At 37.6% G+C, this 26,472-nt stretch overlaps 1 protein-coding gene across 1 annotated transcript in view; it reads left to right on the forward strand.

Moving 5' to 3' along the window:
• The first annotated feature begins 5,333 nt into the window (after positions 1–5,333).
• LOC135212074 (uncharacterized) overlaps positions 5,334–26,472 on the forward strand; it is a 155,040-nt gene continuing 133,901 nt past the window's right edge. Inside the window, exon 1 of the mRNA XM_064245423.1 lies at positions 5,334–5,505. The gene's annotated coding sequence lies outside the window, so the exon portion shown is untranslated. The remainder of the gene's footprint in view (positions 5,506–26,472) is intronic.

The raw sequence follows: 26,472 nt of genomic DNA on the forward strand, positions 1-26,472 counted from the left end.
ATACACACACACACACACACACACACACACACACACACACACACACACACACATATATATATATACATTATATATATATTATATATATATATATATATATATATATATATATATATATATATAGCATGTAATATGCTAGAGGAACAGTACAAAGAAGCAAACAGACCGTTGGAAACCAAATATTCACACTTGACAGACCGAAAGGGTGGAGCAGTATTCGCGCACACACACACAAACACACACACATGTATATATGTATATATAAATATAAATGTGTGTTTGTATCTGTCTATCTGAGTTAGACAGGAAGTATGAGGTGTATAAAGTGAAAATAATTATATGAAATCTGTAGCTGGTTTAAGACGAAGCAAAGTTTCAGAGAAGATGATAATAGAGAGAAAGGGGCGTACTTTTGGCCAAAAGGGGGCGTAGGATAAGGGAATATAAACAGTAAACGACACGAAGAGGAAATGAAAGGTTCAGTAAAGGCAAAAAGGAGATCTTGGAGGTGCCATTAAACAATAGAAGACATAAAATGCTTTGAGCTGGGATGGATACGTTAGTCAGGAATGAATTGAAAGAAAACGAATGCAAATGGGGAGAAATAAAGGGGAGGAAGTGAATAAGGTTCTTACGGAGAATAAGAAGTTGGTATACACGGAAGTCAATGCAGAGAGAAAAGCTGACGAGGGTTTCAGCATAAAAGATGCAAATGGAGACACGTCTGAAATAAGAGCAAGTCCTGGGTCGCTGGAGTGAGTGTTTAATTAAGAAGACGAAAGAGGCTGAAATAAAAGACTCGTGAGTGGAAAGGATTAGCGTAAGTTTCAAAATAGCTGGAGAAAATGACGAACGGGCATAAGGGGGACAGTCAAGATGTCGAAGAAAGGAAAGACACGATATGTTGATGGGATTACAAGTATGACAGTGCTGTTGAGAGGCTGTCCATCCAAGGTTTGTAAAGTATGTTTGAAAGATTGTGAAGAATAACTGTTCGACTGCATAAGTGTATAAAGAGAATGGTAACTACACTAGCATGATGTTATTCGGTGTACAATGAGAAGTGTTCTTGGGCGTCGAGAAAATTATGCATACCGCCAAAGTAGTATTAGTCTAAAACTAACGTGGGTTTGACAATGAATAAAATACGTGGATCGTGATTATTTTGAAGAAGTTAAGTGAGGTGTTTGAATGCAGAGATAAAATGATGTTCATGATATATATATATTCTATAAAATTATATATATATATTTACATATATATGTATATATACGTTTATGTTATACACGGACCAAGAAAAGCGTTTACCAAAGAAACTAAAGAGAAGTAATACTGAAGGTGTTAACAATGTATGATACAGAGCAGAAGTTGTTAAGCGTGATTAAAAGATTTATGAGCAAAGCGACGCACGATTTAGACTATGCAAATGGGAAAGAGACTGATTTAGTGTAAAAGTGAGTCTAAGAGACACAAGTGTATTTTGTCTCCATGACTGTTTAATATCTTTATACACTGAGTACTGCAAGATATAAAAGAAAGGAAATAAGACGTAGGTGCAAAGTTGTGGAATAAGAAAATGAGGAGTGAGTGGATACAGTACTGACTCAGGAGCTAGAGAAAGAATAAGAGAGAATCTGGAAGAGTAGAAAGTCGAGATCGGACGTGATCAACAATAAAGATCGTGAGAGGAAATGAAAATCAGGACGATGGTTTAATGAATGTTAATGTGTTTGGTGGGAGCACTCAAGTGTCAGAATCGTAGACATCATTTGGGAGTAATATGGCAGGACAAATGCTGGTCGAATTATAGATAATGTGAGTCACTGAACAGGTGAAGCTGCGAAAGTGCAAAAGATTGATAAAAGATCTGGAATGTCTATGCAGGCTATAAGATGGGAATGTCTGAATGGATTGTTGAGCTGTCTCAGTGGAAAAGAAGTGTGTATGGTGAACGGTGTTGAGAACCGTGGAATGCAAAGAAAAAGAAGTGGTAGAAAGAAAGGAATGGTGTGATGAGATGATTAGATTACATGGAAAGAATCGGCATCGATTGGTTCATAAAAGCAGTATTTAGTTTGGAAGTATTTAGTGAGAGGAAGGCGGAGAAACCTAGAAGGTTCTGTATAGACGGCTTAGAAGAGGTATTAGAAAGGAAGGCATTTATTAGCCGGTAAGCGTAACAAAATCTTCACGAATGTAGTGAAAGCAGGGGGTCAGAAAGAAAGATGAGTGGAATGAGAGAATTAGTCTAAAGAGAGTTTGGGATGATTTCTGTTTGCGGAGGATACGCTACCTATTGGGGATAGTGAGACGCTAGATATTAGTGAATATGTGTGAATGTTTCAGCAATGGGAAAATGCTGAGTGTAAATGTGAGCAAGAAAAAGCTTTAGAGGTGAGTTCCACAGAAGGTGAATACAGGAAGGTAGCAGGGTGTGTGCAAAAGACTTGGAGTGTCAGTGAAAGGTAAGGCGGGCTGTATGAATGGACAGATGAGCTAACTTCAATAAAACAAAAGTCGAAGCAATTGAGTTAAATCATTGCATAATCTGTGCCCTAATGAGAATTCAAGGGAGGACAAATGTGGAGTTATTTTGATAATATACAGGAAGAGCGAAAGGGAGAATAAGACTGAATGGTACGGTATATATTAGACAAGGGTCGACGTGCTTTTCATGAGGATTCTTGTAGTTTCAGGAAATAACTGAGAGTCTCTCTCTCTCTTTCTCTTTACCCGATTTAAAGTCTTGAAGTAGCAGTTCGCAGCTGAATGTTGACCTAACTGTTACCCTTTCCTCTGGACCCTCTCCATTTGAAGGTAAACGGCTTTTTACTTAGAATATCACAAATCACATTATAAACATTTACGATTGATATTCATTCAAACACTATCCTTCATCAGCAAGATGCTGGCAAAGAACTTATACTGAAACTGTATCTTGTGCCTCTCCTCATGTTACCTGTCTATCGATGACCTTTCTCGTTTATTATCATTCAGAATTTCCACACATTCAATCAAATGAGACAAAAAGATGCATCTGCAAAAGAGAATAACTAAATGGAAAGAAACTGAGTAAAAAGGAAAACAGAGAAAAGAGATGACAATAACACAGACACAAATACATGCACATTTATAACCATACATTACCTTCATACAAGTAATAATAATAATAATAAGAATAAGAATAATAATATTTAATAATAATATAAAATATATATTTATATATATATAAAAATTAATAATAATAATAACAATAAACTAATAATAATTAAAATAATACATAATAATTAATTTATTAATAATAATAATAATAATAATAATAATAATAATAATAATAATAATAATAATAATAATAATAATAATTAATTATTATTATTATTATTATTATTATTATTATTATTATACAAGGGAATGGGGCATTTCAAGGCTGTATTGCAGTCTCGAAGCTACGAGCACTGATCTTCATCACCCTGCCAGAAAGCCTATACCACAGTTAGGCTGAAAATGGAATCAATGATTTCTAACCCTGGACATTGTGACATCCGCGACATCTCAATGGAACATGGATGACGTCGTTCTGCGAAGCAAGTTACACATGCTAACTGTCTAAACATCTATAGATTTCGTTTAAAAAAGTGGTCTTCACTGAACCTTAACTTGGCTTAACACACTTTTTTCCTGTTACAACATCTTTCAACTCGTGTATATCTAAATAATTTCTCTATAGCACATTAAATCTATCTTTTGACAGTGGCTTCACCATTAATGGCTATCTATTAATTTCTGCGTCGTGCCAAAACATAAAGCTCACAGGGCTACTCGTATGGCTGCTTATTGTCCTAAATCTGCACCTCTCATCGAAAGAAAAAGACGCCCCAACTATTGATCTGTTCTTTCAACCTTGATCGCCTTTCATTTGCAGCTATTTATTGCACGCCATTAGAGAACATCACTAGAGATGCATTACACGGCGAAGTTGCACTGAACAACACCACGGAATATTTTCGTATTACCTCGGCACCGAATAATGAAGCGCTCGCTTTTCAGTCAAACAACACCTATAGATGTTTGTTGTTATATACAGGAGCTGTATTATGAGCTATTAGGGCTAAACATTCTTGTTTTATTTTATAAATAATACGCACCGGCCTAAAATCCGACATGAATTACGCGTCCAGCCCAGCTGAGTCGCTGACGAGTGACGGCTGAGTCTACTCCCCTAAATAGAGTCAAAGGTATTCATTGTATTTATGGACAGTTGGGTCTTTGGTAAGGCTTATGATGTTCTTTGCACCAAGCTTGTGATTCTTTTTTAAAGAATTCTCTCCCAAGATACTTCTTCATAGTTTTATGTTTAAGTCGTTCAACCAATTTAACAGGTCGCATGGAACTTAAAATAACTCGACGGTCGCTTGCATAGCTCCAGAGAGGGCTATGCATGTTTGAGCCTTAACTCAGGACAATCATTTGCACAATGATGAATTTATTCTCAGAAAAAGGAAAAGAATTCAGTCGCGTTACTTAGGACCTTCATTCAAAAGATTTCTTAGGCCTGGCTCTAAGCCTAATACTGACTAGGCAGCATTTATATTGCTCGAAGAGATTCTGGAAACGTCATCTAGAGATCGGAATGAAGGGCCAGCGCTATCTACTGAAGCATGCAACGGCAACGGCACAAAGCCAGCGAAGCATTATAGGTCTACTTAGAATGACAGAACAAAACTTCAGCGAAGCAGAGTCAGAGAGCAGAACTGCAGCGTGACAGACATGAAAGAAAGACCCGGTGTTGCTATCTCAGTCACTGGCATTTAAAGGTACCGATAGCATCCCGAGCCATCCATCTATCTACGTATGAGGTCAGCTCGGTATTAAAAGAAGCCAACTTCTGCGAAGTTTGCATTCATAGACAGTTAACTCGTGATCAAAGTGCTGTTATGTTACTTAAGATCGTTAACCCCGAGAAGAGTCACCAGCCGTCACTAACACTAGTCAAGAAATGTCAATAGATGGGAAAATATAACCTTTACCAGGCGCTAGATTACTAATGCAAGGAGCAAGGGTGAATGAACCCAAGAAATAAAAAACCAACGAAAGAAAACTGGACTCATGGAACGGGGTCTGTTATAGAAGACGTAAAGGTTAAACGTAGCCACATCTCTTAATAACGTAATATAAATAGAGTTGAGACCATCGGAGCAGCAGAAAGAAGGAAAAGCAGGAATTGTCGTAATAAGTTAAGGGGGAGGGGGTTGAAGAGGGAGGGATAATTCAGCAGGAAGAAGGGGGATGGGACGTTGGAGGGGGGTTTAACTAAGCAGGCACACATTCGGACGAGCAGTACCATGGCTACCGTCAGCCGAGTAAGGTGTGTGCGTGTGTTTTTCTCTATAACCTTGTGATAAAAACGCTCTTTTTATCCCGTCGCCTCCCATTTCTCAAATATCACAGACTAAGCAAATGTATCCGGAAGATTTCTCAACCATTTCATCACCAACATCCATGAAGGTAAGACCTGACAACCATCCATGTGTGTGTGAAAGATTGGCTGGAGGTATTAATTGTGAATCACCGAAAAGAGAAGAGAATAGCGGTTAGTCTTCTCCGCCACTCCATAGAAAATGATGGATCTCGAGGCGTGTGTGTCGTTGCCGGCAACGCATCCTTGTTGTTATTCTCGTGCAGGCGCATTCCAAACGTTCGTCTAGTGCTTGGTGGAAGAATTTCTTTCTCAGCTCTCAGATTTCCTTTAGGAGTTGTGAAATAGACAATTTGTCGCCTTTCACCGTTCGAAGCGGTGTCAGCAGCACGCGGCGCAGGGTTCTTCTCCATTGGTGCAAAGCTCCGAGAAGTTTGGAGGAAAAACGGTCGAATCGCGATAGGCTGTATTTTTACGCGCTTAACACATGCACGACATTGTTATTAAGTAAGCAATAACATTCACACTGTTGAATCAAAACAATGACGAAGACCGTGATCCAGGAACACACACAAATCTCCAGAAAAGTAATCGCGAAAATAAAAAACTCGCTAAAAATAAAACCAGGCTAGATAAAGGGACGAGGCACGCGGGTCATTCAAACTAGTGTGGAGTAAGCACTGTACAAGCTACGTTGTACCTGCTCACCTTACTTTCCTTTGTTTTGAACTGCGGAGTCCCTATTAAAATCACCTGGGAGTTGTTTAAATAAGATTTGTAATAGTGAGTTGTTTAACCAAGATCACCAGTTACAAAGGTGTGAAATACAACTTGATGCTTATTAGACCTATTGTTCGAAGAGTCTCTCTCTCTCTTCTCTCTCTCTCTCTCGCCTCTCTCCTCGTCTCTCTCTCTCTCTCCTCTCTCTATCTATATATATATATATATATATATATATATATATATATATATATATATATATATATATATATATCAAAGGACCAGATTATGTAAAAACACTCATGTTCATTAAGAAACTGTCAAAATATTAAGATATATGAAATTTCTTGGTGGCACGGATCTCAACTTGTTTTCTTGATACCTGTGATATTAGGTATTAATTCAGAAAGATTTCATATAAACTGCGGGGGGCAAGGGGTGTTGGTAAGCAGCGAGCAAGACCTTGGTACCTGCATTTCTTTCAGATAATACTCCGTCTTTCAAAGGTATTTAGGACGAACGGATGGACAAATGAAACACTAAATGATTTTAACTGCTTATAATTTTCTATTATTACTTAAATATCGAATACCTGACAAGGGTCGCAGAGAACATAGTGACGCAACGGTGCATTTTGCCAGTGCACGTGAATTCACCTTTCACTTTCTCAAGAAATTCGGGTCAGATGCCAGATCCTCAGTGCGCACACATTTTCTAATACGCACACACGCGCACGCGTGCGCACACAAATACATACAAACATACATACGTACTTACACGTGTGTGCGCGAGCGTGTGAGAGTTGCACGTCATTTCGTTAGATTATACTGAAAAAATAACTACCGAAGAAGTTAACAGTAACGATTGCCTCAGCCTCAGTAACGGTGTGTACATCACTGGAAAATATGGTCATCCCTACGCATCAGTCCCCCATGGGCCCCCCATAGGTGGGTTGTTGCATAGATGACCATCTTTTCCAACGCAGTGAGTCTTTGTTAAGACTTTTTTTTCCCTTTATGGTTAACAACTCCATTCCCCCACCATGACCAGATCACCTTGGCACTCATAAGAATTTCTTTTATTTATTTGAAATAAATTGATTTACTCCATAGATTTATGGCTTGGTGTATGGTTTTTTTTTTTTCCGATTGAAAATATCCTGCTTGGATCAGGCTGGTTTTACATCTCATTTTGGCATTTTCGTAACCATTTCTTTCCCTTCCTTCCACTAATAACATATTTTCCTCGGATGTCAGTTATACCTTGTCTAAGTTCTTAGTTTTACAGCATGAATTTATATCACCGAAAAGTGGAACACAGGTCAGCGCGAGTCTTCTGATTATTATTTATACACATGCATAATGCATGTCGTCAGTGTTTTGTATCTTGATAAGCTTTGATGTAATCAAGAAGCAGTTTCTCCTGATAGGGGGGGCTTCAGAGATTTAAAAACAAATGTCAGCAGTCATAACCTTAATTGCCAGTTAGTACGTCATTCATGATTGTGAGCTTGAAATTTCTGCGATCACAAATAATTCTTCTTGACAAAGAGCGTATTTTAATAGTTTCCAAACGCTGATGAGCTTAGCATGACAGTTTGGTCTACAGCTCCCACGTTTAATTGATAGCACTTGATCCATCATGTTTTGATTTATTCATTTTGTTATAATTGCTCTTTTCAAAAGTTGCATTTCAATTGTTTTCGTCTTGATGTGACGTCACAACCATTGTTTATTTTGGTGTGACGTCATGGAACACGAGGCACGTACCACCACCTGTTCGTACTCGGTCATTCGTGTGTTCCTTCGATATCAAGTTCGTGCTAAGAATTTTCCAAATGCCTGGCGGTCAAGCTTTTTGGCAAAACTGAATGGCCTTCACCTTTTCCAAGTGTTGAAGAACTTGTTGTCACGCACGTACACTTCTCGGCATCTTTTGTCATTTATTTTCCCCCAAGGTTTCCTGTAGAGGACCATGTTGCGGATATCGGCGATCGATAAGCCCACGCGACCACCGGACGTATCAATCGGATATTACTGTAGAGGCGGCAGTAGTGCTAGTTAATTTCTTGTGATGTCTCAGTGACGAGTAAAATTATAAGGTGTGAATTTTAAAGAGTAGTTTTTTTATGCATTTTTTCAAGGAACGCATATTAACTTAAGTATTTAGTCAGACTTGGGGGCCCTAAAAAAAAATGTTTTTTTTTTCTTCATAATATCTATCCCATAGCAGTACACTTCATCCCTCACCGACCCCGTATATGTTCAGAAAAAGAGTAATTGTAAATAAAGATAGCCTAATAAATAAATATTTTGGCAATACTTTTTTTTTTTTTTTTTTTTAGCTCCTTTACTGTGCGAATAGTACTGCAACTAGGCATCGTAACTGGGAAGGTTGTATTTGGTGATACTTGGTTCATGAGTGAGTCATCAGTGTATATCAGGTATTGTACTCTACAGTTATGTTTCCTCTACCACTTTGAAGACTCCTGGGTTAGACACATGACGCTAAGCAAAGTCTGTAAAGGTAAATTTACGAAGAATTATAATTTCTTTACGTATACTTCAGAGCAGATTAGCATTGAGCGTATTCAATGATTGCATACCACTGCCTGTCTTTGGAGGTTCTGTGGCAGTGGCACTTTCTGGAACTCTTATCTACAGGCAGATGCCAGGAGATAAGCTTAGGGTTGGCTGTTACGGCGGGAAAGACTATGACAGATTTCACAAGGCAACTTTTGTAGAAATTCGAAATAGAGATGAACGTACACCAGGCGTTTGTGAAAGCAGACATACATGTGAGTATAAGTGGTAAATATACTGAGAAATGAATAAATAAAAAGCTTAATACTGTAGTGAATATGAGGAAACTGTATGTGGTAAATTATCGCCGAAAAATTTTCCGGACACGGATATTGTAAACTTTTGCAATAAACAAGGAAAATGCAACGTGAACTTGCGGTCCTTGTTCCTGCCTTTCGAGGAGAAAACGCCGTTTCTTTTAGGAATGAGACGGAGAACTAGACACGTTACGGGTGATTTGGAGTATACACTACTTCTGACAAGAGACGTTGCCCTGACACTACTTGAATCGTTGTTTAACTGAATGATATAAGCTCTTAGTGCTCAAACCCTTCCTTAACTCCGTCGTGAGGTCGCCAATGTCTGCATGTTTGGTTTACGTATTTCCGGCCTTGCTTTCGAGAGAGCCTCTTAGGTGTGAACCACCTAAACTATGTTGTTTTCTGTTTACATGGGACTTTATAACCCCAGACCAGTCGTGACTTCAGCAGTCACTGATTCAAGAATAATTACCTTTGACAATTACGAAAGATGGGAAGATCTCGAAGACTTATTATTATTATTATTATTATTATTATTATTATTATTATTATTATTATTATTAGTATTATCTGTTGGGTGACTGCTTAATTTAGGACTGCCGGAACCGTTCCAGTCTATGGAAAAAAAAAATGTAATGCTAAAGGTCCTTGTTTGCTAGCGTAGGTTAAGCCATCAGATTCGTGATCGGAATTTTTCCGGTTTCCTCTTTTCTAAGAAATTGTTTTTTCCGGTGTTCACTGTGAAGAGAGAGGGTTACTAGTTCAAGTACAGATATTACGTAGACTATTCTGCCGTATAGTTTACGTGAACACTGTTTGCATTTCTTAGATGTCAAGTGTATGAATCTATCTCTCTCTCCCCCCACGTACTCAGTGGTAAGCTATTGGCTCATAGCCTGACAGACCAGCGTTCGACTCTCGAACAGAACGAGGAAGCACGAATGGGCGTGGAAGCCCTTGTCGATTTAAAGTGGGCCTCGATGAGGTAATCCTTACTCCACCGTCGTGAAACCATTCGTCAGATGCTGTCACGAAAATGTTCCCTCAACCAGGTATCTCGTATTACATGGGTATGTATGTATGTATGTATGTTATAGTATATATACTAATATATATATATATATTATATATATATATATATATATATAATAATATATATATATATATATACATATATATATATATATACACACACATATATGTATATGAGAAATTAAACGTATTTTGATTATGTGCGTTCTTTAGGATCCTGGGAGTTAACGTCTCATTTGGAACCGATGTTAAATTTTATTTATTGGTGCTGTTGTTATTGTCTACTCGTAATCCGTTTCTTAATCTCATGACGCAAAATGTGCATTCTTTTTAGTTGACCTGAGCTGAAAGCTCAAGTGACTTTCCCCTTGTAATCAAAACGTTTTTCTGTGTTATTGTTTGCCTGTTGTAAAATGTTTATACCTTCCAATTTTAACAGAACCACAAGGAGAAATTCAATCAGATTTGGGTTAAATGTGAATCAGGTTCGATCTGATGGGTTTCCCCGTTCTAGAGGCGAAATAGGGAGGATGTCGTAGTGAAAATAGGACCGGGTTAACATTTTAACATCTCCAGAATTGACAAAACCTTTTGGAAAATTTTTCTTTAGCAGGGGAGATTCAGGTTTGTTCAAACAACGTCCCTAGAGGCCAGGGAGAATTTTGTACTGAAATACGAGACCACTCCTAATCATATACTAACGTGTAGCCAGATGGAACAGGTGAGCATTGTAGCTTAGGTGTCATTGATATTACGTCTGTTATGTGAGTGCAAGTGTCCCAAATAACAGACCTTCTCTGTACACTATATATATATATATCATATTATATATATATATATATATATATATATATATATATATATATATATATATATATATATATACATATACGTATATATAGTAGCTACTGTGCATGCATATAATTAGAGTGGTGGTATATTTGATTTCTTTGTTCAGGCTGACATATTTTCAGAATGCAATCGACTATTTCGGAATAAACCAAATGGGGTGTCTGGAGTAGTCCGTTCGTTTTTGGCGTATTATCAGTGTGCATCCCGATTCCATGAAAGGGCTTCAGCCAAACCCGAGAATATAATGCCGAGTAACTGCGCCGTCTACGGGTGCAACAATAGATACGACATTTGCAAAGGCACCGGAATACGCTTTTTCCGATTTCCGCGGGATGAAGCCGTCAGGAGAGACTGGGTGCACAGTTGCATGCGTTCGGATGAAATCAATACGAAGTACGCGGCCGTATGCTCCGAGCACTTCACGGAGGACGACTTCGTCGATGACCTCAAGTCGCGGCTTTTGATGCTGAAACCGCCGGCCAACAAGAGGCTGCTGAAGAAACACGCCGTGCCCACTGTCAGACTTTACGCAGGTAAATGGAAAGGTTTTGTCTTGCATTAGCTGTGGCCATAGGTTTTATGACCCCCGTAGGGAGGGATTGCCTCAATGCACCGTCGCATGTGTTTCACTTCAGGCATTCCTTGAAGGTCTTTGCAGCGTCCCTTAGGCCCCTAGCTGCGACCTCTTTCATTAATTTTAGCGTACCTCCGTTCATAATCTCTCTTCCGCCTGACTTTCCACCCTCTCTAACAATTGTTTCATAGTCCAACTACGAGATTTTACTTTTGTTATACCTCTCAGATCTTCTTCCTGTCAATTTCCCTTTCAGCGCCGAATGACCTCATATGTCCCAGCGCTTGGCCTTTGGCTAAATTCTGTATTCTATTCTATTCTAGGTTTCAAAATTCTGTATTCTATTCTATTCTAGGTTTAAATTCTGATTTTACACTATGCTTAAGAGGAGTCAAGGAATCAAAAGCCTTACAAAAGAGATTGCAGCTTTCCGAGTTCGATTCTCGGCTCGGCCAACGCGAAATCAGAGGAATTTATTTCTGGTGATAGAAATTCATTTCTCGATGTAATGTGGTTCGGATCCCACAATAAGCTTTTTGTAGCAGTCTTTCCAGCTATTCCTCCTCCTCCTCCTCCTCCTCCTGTCATACTTCTGCTAATCAATGAACGTAAAGTAGATTTCATGAATGAACGATCAAGGGAAGCAAAGTACCAATCCTTCGATTTCTTTTATATTTTTATTTAGTCTCTATTATGACCAGTCCAAGCCACAAGGGATATGCTTTTTATGTAAATGCCAGTGTATCGGACAACATATTATAACCTGGTTTGTTCAGTAACTCTGAACGGAAAGAAGGGGAATTAAAATTGACTTTTGACTTCCAAGAAAACGATTGGGCCGCTTAATGACGAAGAGATTATAGGTATTAGGAAAGTCGGAAGCGCGAGATCTTGTAAACTGTTGATTATTACTTCATTGAGAACAATACCTTGACTTTAGATACGCAGTAAATTCAGAATAATCCCGGCTTTTACTGTTCCCACAGAGAAAAACGATATCCGATCAAGTACTGCACGTGGAGATATTGATCTAAGCTCTATTATAATTTTTTATAGTACAAAGATGTTTAACTATGTTTGCTTTTAATGTTCACTTTAACTTAGATTTCACGTTGGAAGTCCTCCGTCAGTAAGGGATTCTACTTTTACCTAATCGTTTTATTGTCGTCAGTTTGTGATTGAATTTTATTTAATGCGAATATTGGGTTAGGTAATTAGGTTGTAATTTAAAAACCAAGACCGCATGAGCTACTAAAGTACTTCACTTAATACGGGTAGTCAGTGGAAAATATCATTAAATTAATTAACTTCTAAACCAGCAAGCGCAATAATCTTGCATAGTCTTGCCTTACGCCATGTAGATTTTTCTGAAACGTTCTTCCCCGCAAACAACAAAAAGTTAGAGCGAGAATGAGGCAGTGTTATTGGATTTCGTTACCAACTGACGTTACAATTACCATGGCCAGCGACAGTGCGAGGTAACATTTTACATATTGTAGCTTGAATCCCAGGTTTTCATGTAGTAGCAAAGCATTGTCACGGGATCTCGAGCTATCTATGTGAAATTCTAATTAGCTATGCTTGAAAGTACGGTCTTGCGAGTGTTGTTTCGATTTCCAGCTTGGAGGCATTACTCTTTAGGGCTTTTGCAACGTCCATTCGGCACTGGCTGCGCTCATTTCGCCTCCATTCCCTCTTCCTCTCTTTAGATGTGCTGTCCAGCCTCTCTTAACTATAACTTTTTAGTGAAACTGTGGAGGTTTTCTCCAGTTCCCCTTTAGATCCTCGTGTCTCTTTCATGTCTCTTTCTTCTCTCCAACCATGACAACTCTCCTTTCACTGTTTTAAGGACTGAATGGACGAAAATACCTTAGTGCTTGACTTGACATCCTAAATTTCCTAAATTTCGTCAATCAAATCAATCGGTTTTCAGCTGGTCATGTCAGACAAGGTCAGTGAATTGTTTCGCAGAGGCCATGCGCTATTAAAACTGTCCGTCACGGAAGGGTCGAGCAATTATCATTTGGAAATTGACGTCTGACACCTGAGTTAGGGAAGCCTCATTTTTTTGCCCGATTTAATTACTATTCGGGGCGTGACTTCATGTTTATAATGTTATATTTATATAATATATTATATATTATATATATATATATGATATATATATATATATATATATATAATATTATATTATATATATATATATATTAGTATATATATAATATATATATATATACATATATATATTTTTGGAATGAAATATAAAATTTATGCCAACGGCCATGCACTGGGACCAATGAGGTCATTCAGCGCTGAAAGGGTAATTGAGAGTAGAAAGTATTTAAAGGTGTAACAGGAGGAAAACTTCGCAGTTGCACTGTGGAAAATAGGATTGAAAGAATGATGGAAGAGAATAAGAAGGTAGGTACAGTAAAAGGAATGAAAGGTGTTGCAGCTAGGGGCCGCAGGGTAGCTGCAAAGAACCTTAAGTAATTCCGTATGAGGTGAACTTACGGCATTAACCCCCTACTGGGTATATATACGTATGTACTGATTTATTTATATATAAACTCACGCGTTGGGGAATTTTTATGGACGAATAGTCTATGCACGATTAAAGTTATTTTTGGTAGGTGCAGGGTTCAACTTTAATCCTCATTCTAGTTTTTACAATTAACTTGCATAATAAAATATCAACACAGATTAGGAACCACTCAAATCTAACACATTAAATGTCTGCTACTGCCATCCACACAATGTTTGTGTGGATGGCAGTAGTAGGCTCAACTTCAAACCTTTGGGAAGTAGGCTAAAGGAAGTAGTTACTTCCTTTAGCCTTGATGTGTACGCTTGAATTCCGGCGGTTATTCTGTAGTCTTGCATTCTATAGAAGAAAAGGTCATATTTTCGTGTTTTCAATTAAATTTTGTTCCCTATGTTGATTCGAAAGTTGGGATTTGCGAGGCGGACATTTTTGTGATGTTGGTAATGAAGTTACGAGTGGACATTTTTGTGATGTCGGTAATGAAGTTGCTTCGAGAACATTTTTGTGATGTTGGTAAGGAAGTTGCTACGAGGACATTTTTGTGATGTTGATAAGGAAGTTGCGAGGAAGACATTTTGGTGATGTTGGTAAGGAAGTTGCTACGAGGACATTTTTGTGATGTTGATAAGGAAGTTGCGAGGAAGACATTTTTGTGATGTTGGTAAGGAAGTTGCTACGAGGAAATATTTGTGATGTTGATAAGGAAGTTGCGAGGAGGAGGAGAGATGTGCTAGACAGAATAACTTTTGCATACACTATATCTCCAAAGTAACTGAACAGTAGAATTGGAAATGAAGGGTCTCTATTTACTCGGTATGACTATCTAAACAAAGGATGGGTCTTATATTGAAATGGCCGTGGTTAAACGCATTTTTTTCCTGTGTAATGAAACCAGATGGTTCCCCTGCGTCCAGAATTTCATTTTGTAGCTTTCGTGACTGCTTATCATGTTCCTGAAGGCTTATTTACAGTCGCGTCATACTTTGTCTAGATGAGGTCATTGGCACCTTATGCTTTAAGAACAGGGAATATCTTGTCTTTTACGTCTTGTTTATGTCACCAGATTGCTTCTATTATTTTTTTCTTTTTGTATGTTTTTGATGTTTATATTTTTACTATGCATTATTTTTATAAATTGACCTAAGTTAATGGTAACGCGATGATTGGTAACTGTTACCCACAGTTTGTGAAAAATTTTCAGCGCAGTTTTCTCAGCAACTTTTTAGACCAATAGATTTTGGTATAACACAGCGTTAAAAATGTTTTCCAGTTGTCAGTTTTTCACGACTCAGTTGTAAAAAAAAAAAAAAAAAAAAAAATAATAAAGATGACACAAATGGAACTTATGATCGTCTGCGGAAGAGAACTCTGCTCGAGGTAGTATAATGAAAGGGCAAGAAATTCGTTCGTTGGTCTTTGGAGAGGGTACATTATTTTCACTCACCTGTTTATGTCAGCTGTTATAAAGCAGAAATAAGAGTCAATGATATTCTCAGCCTTTAAAGGGTTGCTAATTTTGAAACTTCATCCACAAAGCTAACGAAATCATTAGAGGACAAAGTCAAGAGTGGAACAGCCATGCTAATATGCTTTTCAGCAATAACGCCGTACCTCAGAAATGAGCGTAGTGTTATAGCGGTGCGTTCTCCTTGCTTGTGGAGGTGGGGTGAATATTTCGGCATTCGGTGCACAATAGCGGGGTCAATGATCTACCGTACGGGGTGCCTACGAAAAAACCGGCTGAGTAATGGAGTTTCATCTTCACCAGAATGGCTGACTCTTTCTCTCCCTCTCACTTTAATATATGAGGGTTTCTTTGTGTATGTATTTTATATATATATATATATATATATATATATATATATATATATATATATATATATATATATATATATGTATTCTGCTTGGAACTTTTACCAGATGTATGTTTGTCATAGCCACCGTAACCTCTCAACTTCTCGATTTCTTCACACTTTATGGATAAGCTTAAAATGACACAGTTGTAGTTACAAGCGTATCCAAAAAGTCTGATATAATCGAGGAGTTGCGAGATCATTGTACGTAGCTATCACACGCACCGACAAACATTTTATATTATATATATTTAGTATATGTGTGTGTATTCTGTGAAGAAACTCTTAAACACCTTTGATGCCCCAAATTATTTGTTAGAAACAGTAATTGTGTTTACATTGAGAGAGGTGCATTATCATTGGATAACGCAGTAGGATAGTCCAGATGACTTAAAAGACAGTTTGAAACTTCGTAAAACTACATGTAATTTTTGTGAGAGAAAAAAAAAAGATGCGTCTAGATGGAACACAAGATGCTGGAGTTTCATCTTCACTAGAAATGTACGCAGGTGTATGTATTACTGAGCATTCATGAACACATGCACAAAACACAAAAGACGAGTGCCCATGCCCACAGTCCTTGATTTTATTTAGTATAGCATGTATCAAGTTAATCAAAAGCTATTTTTTTTATCTTATCTCTAATATGTACTTTCTAAATTTATGAAATTTAGTTTACACTTACATCGAAGCTATTCGAATGCGTTTGCTTCTTCTGATATTAAATAGTGAGAGTTTTCTCAGTTTGCTAAAGAGCTCAATTACATCTTGAAAGCGACATTAACGAAATCCTCTGGGATTCATCATTTGTTTAAGGAAATACGGGTCATTCGCGGTTTTTTTTCGAGTGCCGTTTTGTAGAGTAGTATTTGTTCCGCGAGTATTTATGTTTAAAACATTTTCAATATAGTCTTCACGTTAGAACTCGTTGCACTATGATCCGAGGACATCTGGCTTTTCCTAAGTTATCATCCACGCCTACCCACCTTACCCAACGTTGCTTAACTAAGCTGATCGAGGCGAGTTTTTTCTATATATATATATATATATATATAATATATATATAATATATATATATTTTATATATCTATTTATATATATATATATTATATATTTATATATATATAATATATAGATATTTATATATATATATATATATATATATATATATTTATATATATATATATACTATATATATATATATATATATATATAATATATCTATAATATATATATATGTGTGTGTGTGTGTGTGGTGTGTGTGTGTGTGTGTGTGTGTGTGTGTTTCTTCGACTGCCGTACGAATCACTCGTAAATAACGAGTGTATTGTTGTCCTTTGGTTCGAATATTGTTGAGGTGAATACTGCGTCTATTCTTAAGGACACGTGAGTCGCAGAATTAGCGAGCGTGATGCGAATGAAAGGTGTATGTATTAAAGTTTTTATATAAATACCTCTCTGAACAGGGAAGATATTTTTATAACGAATACATTATTAAATATCTCGGTAAGGAACTGGTAACCTGAAGGGTATCATCAGTATAGTCGCTGTGATTATGAACAATCAAGATAATTTAATAGAGATAATTTAATAGAGATTTAGGACGTGTATTTACAGGGGCTGTGACCGAGGTTGAAAGCATGATTTTGCGAGAACCAGAGGAGGGACCCTAATGATTTGGGAGAGTAAATTCAAAAAATATTATTGCAATTTTAGGTCAAGGCCGTGGAAGTAATGGGCAAGAAGTATAAGGATTAATGCAAGTTTGAATTAACAATGTAATGAGCAAGTTTTGGGCCACGTTGTTCGTAGCAGGGCATGTCGGAAGGGAATCCATTTTTATTTGCCTTGATGTTCAGAATCATCCCTAGAGATTTTGTTTTCAGTATATTGCAGTGCTTGCCGTTAAAATAGTTGTGTGGTGATTTGTAAGCAGTTATATATCATGATTTTAATGAATGAACCAGTATAGATTTTTCTACTTCAGCAACACACGTGGAATAGTTTATGTTCCCCATGCTGTTCAGTTGATAATGTTATTAAAGAACACACCGAAAGTTAGTAAAAGCCAATAATTTGGATGTCATAATTAGAGTGAGACACATGGTAGGTTCCTAAACCGTTTAGAATTTTAGAAATATAAGGTAAGTCTTTTAAGGGCCGTTGTGAATCAGATTCCAGGAGGAGCACTGATAAGCTGATGTCTTGGTTTGGTCAACAAGGCTGTCTTGATCGTTCTGGATAATTTAACATTCTGTAATTTTCATACGTAACAAATTAGGAAGTAAGTTTTTTCGGGGATAAAAAAAAAAAAGCTGCTGCTGTCCAGTCTGAATGAAAAGGCAAAGCTAGCTGCTTACAAGGACGCACAAGAAATAGACACCTTAATAGACGTATCTCCTGCAATCACACAGGGACTGAATAAATCGTAAATCGTAGGGCTTATGTTTGCTCTGGAAGCTGTTGGTAGCTGACCTATACAACGGAAGCTCACTTACGGATGGAAGAGTTACTTTGTTGTTACTGGTGACATCAGATACTTGATGAATGGTTGCATGGAAGACCGGAAGCAAGGAGTGCGTGTTTAATAAGAGTGGTATATATATATATATATATATATATATATATATATATATATATATATATAATGTGTGTGTCTGTGTGTGGATTTGAGAGAGAGATATAATGTGTGTCTGTGTGTGGATTTGAGAGAGAGAGAGAGAGAGAGAGAGAGAAGAGAGAGAGAATAATAAAACTATTGAGAAAGCATCACAGTTCATCACAAAATAATAAAGCATACTTTTAATCATACAATACGAACATGTTAATGGATACTTGGGCAAGGAATCAGTTATCAGCCACACACACATACAGGCAAACTTCTTGTAATCCTCCAGCGTGTGTGTGTATGCAGGCTGAGAGAGGGATATCCAAAATAGTGCACCGACCTCATGATCAAGGAGGCTATAAGAGGCAGCACGTCTCACCCCCTCGAAGGATTCCTTGGGTCTTTTTTGGCCGGTAATCTCTCTCTCTCTCTCTCTCTCTCAAACCTGAGGCCCCTCCCCCCTTTCCTCCTTCCCCCAATGGGCGGTCAAGCGTTCGAAGAAGTATAGTTCAAGGAACTGTTGATCGACCCTTTCCAAGCTCTGATTCACTTCCCTCTTTTTGACATGATATTCGGCTTCTGTGCTCTCCTGACTTTCCGCGGCCTCTCTCGCTCTATCTGTTCGTCCTTGTAGTGCTCTTCAGATGGTGGCTATATTCTGAAGTTTTGTAGCATCATCAATAACTTTTACTCGACTGATAGTCTCATAAAAACCTTATAACCTCTTGATATCCTAGCAAATTCTTTGGAGACTCTTCACTAGATGTCTACATTATAGTAGGAAATAAGGGTACGATTTTTCACGTTCCGTAGCCAGATTCAAACTGATACAACGATGGAACAAAGTAGAGCAATATTAAAAAGTAAGGAGGCGAAATTTTACTGTTCATCATGGACTTTGATAGAGTAATCCCAATGGCTACTTACGAAATAAGTGAGAGGCTCTGATGGGAAGAATTCGATCTTGTTGAATACACATCGAACTAATCTATAACGCCACTGGAATAAACAATGAGTCACAATAACTTAAAATGTTTTAAAACACTTTAAGTGTGAAAACTTTGTACAGGAAATGCCCGACCAGAAAAAAATACAACCAAAAAAATTCCATGTATGGCAACGTTTTTGGAAAGGGAAGGTGAAAATGCATGTCGATAAATACAAGAACCAGAAATACCGCAAATGAAGAGAGAGGATTATTGTGAAGCGGAGATAAAATGTGTGAATACTGTGACATTTCACGTACTTAGTAAAATAATCGGCTGATTTGGTTTTCCGGTTTTTCAGTATATTCTTATGATTATCAATTTTTATTATATATATATATATATATATAATATCTATATATATATATATATATATATCATATATATATATATATATATATATATATATATATAGTCTTGGTAGCCGAGAACAGGGAAGAACTGGAGGGGAAACTTGAAAGATGGAGATATGCCTTGGAGAGTAGAGGTTTAAGAATAAGCGGAGGAAAAAGGCACAGAATATATGACAACCGAAATGGATGGCGACCAGCAAACAACAATCAAATTAGGCGGAGGAAACATCAAAAGGGTTCATAAATTCAAGTACCTTGGCTCAGTGATTGACAATAAGGGGAACATGGAAGAGGAAATTAACAACCGGATTCAGTGTGGTTGGAACAACTGGAGGAAGGTGTCTGGTGTCATATGATAGGAAAGTCCCTATAAGATTAAAGGGCAGCGTGCACAAGGCAGTGGTCAGACCAGCAATGACATATGGATTGGAAGCAGCACCTCTAAAGAAAACAGAGGGTAGAAAGTTGAACGTAACCGAGATGAGGATGCTTAGGTGGATGAGTGGAGTAACCAAAAAGGACAGGGTTAGAAATGAACATGTTAGGGGGACAGTAAAAGTCACTGATGCATCAAAGAAAGTGCAAGAGGCAAGGTTAAGATGGTATGGCCACCTGATGAGAAGAGGAGAGCAACACACGGAAGAGAATGATGGACGTGGAGGATGGATGGAAACACGAAGGAGAGGAAGACCTAAGACCAGGTGGAGAGATGCATTAGAGATGATATGAGGGAGAAGGGAGTATGGGAGGAAATGACACGGGACAGAGGTAGACGGAAGAGACTCATTAGAAACGGCGACCCCGAATAGGGATAAAGCTGGGAAGAAGAGAAGATATATATATATATATATATATATATATATATATATATATATATATATACATATATATATGTATGTGTATGTATGTATGTATGTATGCAAGCCGACGAATTTCCTATCAATTAAAAAATTCCCTTTCGGTTAACATATATGAAAACATATTAATTCCGAGGTAGAGCAAATTAGATATTAAAGGACATTTGTAGCTTAATGCATATATATGAATCAAAGGGCACCTGGGATTCAGATATAGATAAAACCAACGCTTAAGGAGATTAAAGAGAAATTATCAACAGGGGTAACATAAATAGTTAAACGGCTTACTGGTGGATGGACCTCTTGGTATAAATACCGCCTTTTCAGTAACTTTTCTCATTCATTTCATACCTAAAGAGAGAGACAGCAGTCTCTGAAATATAGTACTCACTTTGTATATTTTGGCGTTTTTATGGGCTCCTTTTATTAGATGGAATTCTTTTGTAATAGGACATTTTTACCAGCCATATATATAATATATATATATATATATGAATATGTCATTTAGAGGCAGCTGCAAGGTTAGTCTTTGGCAGAAAGACCAAGAATGCTGAAGGGATTAACCATTCCAAAAGCTGTAACTTATAGAGTAGTACAGTTAAGCATATTCATTTAAATTTGGAAACAGCACGTGTCAACTGAGAGGGAGTTTAAACTTATGTAAGCTTCAGCTATAATAGAGTCGGCAGGATCATTCCACACACGCAAACAAGTCAGCTTGGAACTGCGACTAAGAATCTCACTGACTAATATGGATACGCCAGAGGAAGCGCATACTGAGTGCATGAGAGCAAACTGGTTTATCGAAAGAAAGGATGGATGCAGAGTGAAAGAGAAGGAAATGAAGTGTAAGCGCCTCAGCGGCGTGGCTGGTATGGTATTAGCGTCCCACCTCGGTGGTCGCGGGTTCGATTCTCGGCCATTCCATTGAGGAGTGAGCAATGTATATTTCTGGTGATATATATAGAAGTTCACTCTCGACGTGGTTCGGAAGTCACGTAAAGCCGTTGATCCCGTTGCTGAATAACCACTGGTTCCATGCAACGTAAAAACACCATACAAACAAACAAAGAAATGCTGTGTAACAATGAAGAAAGCTAATTTCAATTCTTGTTATGAAGAAAGACTAGAATCGTCAAGCAAAAGGGATCACACATTAAAAACAAAATGCTTTGTACATATTCTTGAAAGCATAAGAGATTTTGTGTGACAAGCAGATAACCATTAGGGAAATCCATACAAGCAACACATAATACAGAAAGCATCCAGAAAATCAAATTTAAAAACATGAGACGCGAAAACGTCAAGAAAATCCGTTTTTACGAAGAAAAGCTTTAGAATGTTCTTGGGAAAACCTTATTGATTTACCGTGGAGATATAGCCATCCAAACGAGGTGTGAATGATGACGTGCTACTGTTAATTAAGGGTTCAAGGCAACAAATGACGTGAATTTAGGCAACAGGACCAATTGATGTCTTCTCAAGGGCGGAGCTTCAAGAACAGTTGGAATATCGGAAGTATTTTTCATAAAGACTAAACTTGTGAACCTACAAACACTCGACAATGAATTTTCTGGCGACGTATACAGATCGTAAAACTGTAAGTACAATATTTTTCACGGGTATTTTTTTTTACAAAGGCATCACGTTGGTTCTTACAAATGGTGTAAAATTTAATTGTGGGATTTCCTTCGTCCAATGACAGGAAGGTATTATAGTTGGGAGTAAATATAAACTGCGACTGAGCGGTAATGCTCAAGAATATCAAAAATAACCACGATAGCCTCTTGTGCTCGGAGGAGTGGTTCTCCTGAGCCCTGGTGAAAATGCCAGAGGCAATGGTTGTTTCCCGCACAGACGATTAACAGGGAAGCAAGGATGATATTTACTGGAAAGGTAAATGGTACTTGAAGAATCTGAAAATTTACGCGGAGGAACAAACACTCAACAGAATTTCATAGCTTGAAGTACGACGAATTCCCACTTACAAAATGTGGATAATTTTTCGTGAAAAGACGAAAAATCAGTTACTTCTGGGAAAGAGAACCAGAAGAACCACGAATCACAAAAGACCGCGAAAGGTGTCTCAGGAAACCCCCCAGCTATAGTTAAAAAGTGGCATGTCCAGGGTTACTTCCTGCGAGGAAAACGGGACCATAGTTGATAATATTTCGAACATAATTGAAGAGCAGAATATGACATTTCCGCAGAAGTGAAGGTGCTCAAAGGAAGCATCTGACGTTCTTAAGACTACAATGCATATGAAGCTCTGGATGCTTTAGGGTTAGTGAATGACTTTTGTTTTGGGGAAAAGCGTATGTGTCGCATTCACTTGGGAACGAATAGAGGGAACAATGGGACACTATGTAAGGTTTTAATCATCATCGCCAATAACACCAGAGTCTAAATAGAATCTCAAGAAAGCTACTTCAACTCACACGTGCTATTTCGAACAAATTAGAAGATAAAACAGTTGATATTTCAGATTAAATAACGCGCATGTACCAGGGATAATACCAAGAAAACTTTCAACAAAGTTCCGAAAAACCTCTCTCTCTCTCTCTCTCTCTCTCTCTCTCTCTCTCTCTCTCTCTCTCTCTCTCTCTCTCTCTCTCTCTCTGTGTAACATATTTTTTTGTGTACGACACTTTACGTTAAAGTTAGTTGTGTTCTAGATGGTAATTATGTAAGGTTCTGAATTGTTTACTTTTCGATTTCTTGAGAACCTGAGAGGTTGAAATTATTTGTGTGCATATCATTTACGAATTTAATGCCGATACAGTGACTCCAGTAGGTTTCAAAAAAAAAAAAAAAAAAAATTGGCTGAAGTGTAACAAACCAAGTGTAACTAATATAATACGTCGTTATTTGTATTATTTTCCCTGTGGATCGTTGGCTTGTGGTAAAACACGGTAATGACTACCAAATGTGTATTTTATGTAAACTTTTAGTAGAATTTAATTTGAACTAAGATCATTGAAGATCACTGGATTGTACTCGTAATGCATTAGGCCAACCACCATTATACTAACCTCTGTCTTTGCACCTGAAGCTGCGAGATCTCTGAATGAATGACGAGACATCGCTTCATCTTGGGCAATTTCCATGACTGTCATATGTTCCGGAGGTGCGGCAGCATTCCATGCCGGCACGCAGGGTGAAACGTGAGGTCCCATCTTGTTTTAATCGCATTGTTCGACATAAAGCTGCTTCAACTATCGAACCTTTTTTTTTTTCTTCTTAAATTTAAATAACATTTTGTTTGTGAAAAGTGTCCCGCTGGTGATAAATTCTTATCTGATCTTTGATTTCAAAGTCTGACACTCAACGTAAAGTCTGTATCGTCTTGTTCGAAAGTTATGGATCACGCAACAAACAAATACCGAACAGTTATAATTATCATTAACTAAGATTTAAGTAACTAATTAGATTTATCTAGATTATTACAAAATTTATTTTGCATGTTGGAGAAGGTTTACTAAAATCTTCCAAGGACGAGACGCGCTCTCTCCTCTCTCTCTCTCTCTCTCTCTCTCTCTCAGAAAGCACAGCTTCCGCGATCATGCAGCATCCATATATTTTTGCTAGATCTGCAATACTTTTTATTTCCAAGCTTATGGAGAAGTGAAAAAGTGAGTGTACAAGATTCCGATAAATGCATCGAAGAAGGAAGGCATTCAGTTTCATTAAAAGAGCTCTTGAGGAAACGCAGTGAATAGAAAGAAAAATGATTCTGTTGAAATTAATAATTCAATATCTTGTGGATGAAAGCTTCGCCTCAAAACATTCCGCTATTCGTCACGTGTTGATTGCGAGATGTACCTGTATAGTGGAGTTCTCCGAAAAGGGGAAAGCGGTTGCGTGGTCGCATCCGCCATAGAGTTTTTAGCTGGAGATTGTATTCGCGAACGCGGAAGAGAGGCAACACTGCGAGCTGGGTTGCGGAATGCCACTGATTTTCCGTGAAAGATTGGCAGTTTTTGCCCGACGCCTATAATTACAATATGGGGTTGGGTAGGTAAGTCGGTGTCGATTGATAGAAATGCTTAGGCTGCTATTTGTACAAATACAGTTGGATATTTGTACACACAGCTGTTTGTACACATAGGTATAGCTGATTATTTGTGCACAAACAGGAGGCTATTTGTACACACATAGTTGGCTGTTTGTAAACACAGTTAGCTGTTTGTACACACATAGCTGATTATTTGTGCACAAACAGTTGGCTATTTGTACACACATAGTTGGCTATTTGTACACACAGTTAGCTGTTTGTACACATAGCTGATTATTTGTGCACACAGTTGGCATTTGTACACACAGTTGGCTGTTTGAAACACAGTTAGATGTTTGTACAATATAGCTGATTATTTGTGAAACAGTTGGCTATTTGTACACACACAGTTGGCTGTTTTGTAAACACAGTTAGCTATTTGTACACTAGCTGATTATTTGTGCACAAACAGTTGGCTATTTGTACACACATAGTTGGCTATTTGTACACACAGTTAGCTGTTTGTACACATATAGCTGATTATTTGTGCACAAACAGTTGGCTATTTGTACACACACAGTTGGCTGTTTGTAAACACAGTTAGCTGTTTGTACACATATAGCTGATTATTTGTGCACAAACAGGAGGCTATTTGTACACACATAGTTGGCTGTTTGTAAACACAGCTGTTTGTACACATATAGCTGATTATTTGTGCACAAACAGTTGGCTATTTGTACACACACAGTTGGCTGTTTGTAAACACAGTTAGCTGTTTGTACACTTATAGCTGATTATTTGTGCACAAACAGTTGGCTATTTGTACACACACAGTTGGTTGTTTGTAAACACAGTTAGCTGTTTGTACACTTATAGCTGATTATTTGTGCACAAACAGTTGGCTATTTGTACACATATAGTTGGCTGTTTGTAAACACAGTTAGCTGTTTGTAAACTTATAGCTGATTATTTGTGCACACTTAGTTGGCTCTCTGTACACAAGCAGTTGGCTATTTGTACACAAATAGTTGGATATTTGTAGACATATATTTAGCTATCTGTACACATACAGTTGGCTATTTGTACACATACAGTTGGCTGTTTGTACACATTTAGATAGCTATTTGTACAAATACAGTTGGCTGTTTGTACACATTTAGTTGGCTATTTGTACGCATACAGTTGCTTGTTTGTACACATTTAGTTGCCTGTTTGTACACATTTAGATGGCCTAGCTTGGTGGTGACCTTGTAACTATCGTTTTCATATGTGGGCTATTGCGTCCGTATTATGGCCCCTTCCACAGTCTGCTTAAGGATTCATTCAAGCGCTTATATTTCCTACTATGAGATTCAGGGCCTCTGTAACACGGTTTTTTCGCAATAACTTTTTATCTATGCATTTCATAAATATAACGCTTATTCAGAATACACATTATATCTACACATAAATTTTGACTGTATCCTGCATTACGTAGGTTGAATAAATTTGGTACTTATAATGTAAAAGTGACTTTTTTTGAAGACGGGCCAACTTACTCAGAGAAAATTTCGAACGCACTCGTTACGTAACTTATGACAGGATTTCTTCCCTCTTTCTCGATGGATGATTGGCGATACGTAACGAAGGCTAGACCTCTGGCAACAATGACAAAAATGTAAATACAAGCAAAGCAGTACACCTTATGAACTCTGAAACCTCTCCACTGATGATTGTCATAATGAACAAACCAACAAAATATGTTATTAAATACAAAAACACTTCGATTATTAGTCTAACTCCAAAATAAATTTCCTAAGAAATTACAGTCTACTTTATAGGTCACAATCAGATTGACAAG

This window comes from Macrobrachium nipponense, chromosome 40 (genome assembly GCF_015104395.2).
Source record: "Macrobrachium nipponense isolate FS-2020 chromosome 40, ASM1510439v2, whole genome shotgun sequence".
Lineage (NCBI taxonomy): Eukaryota > Metazoa > Arthropoda > Malacostraca > Decapoda > Palaemonidae > Macrobrachium > Macrobrachium nipponense.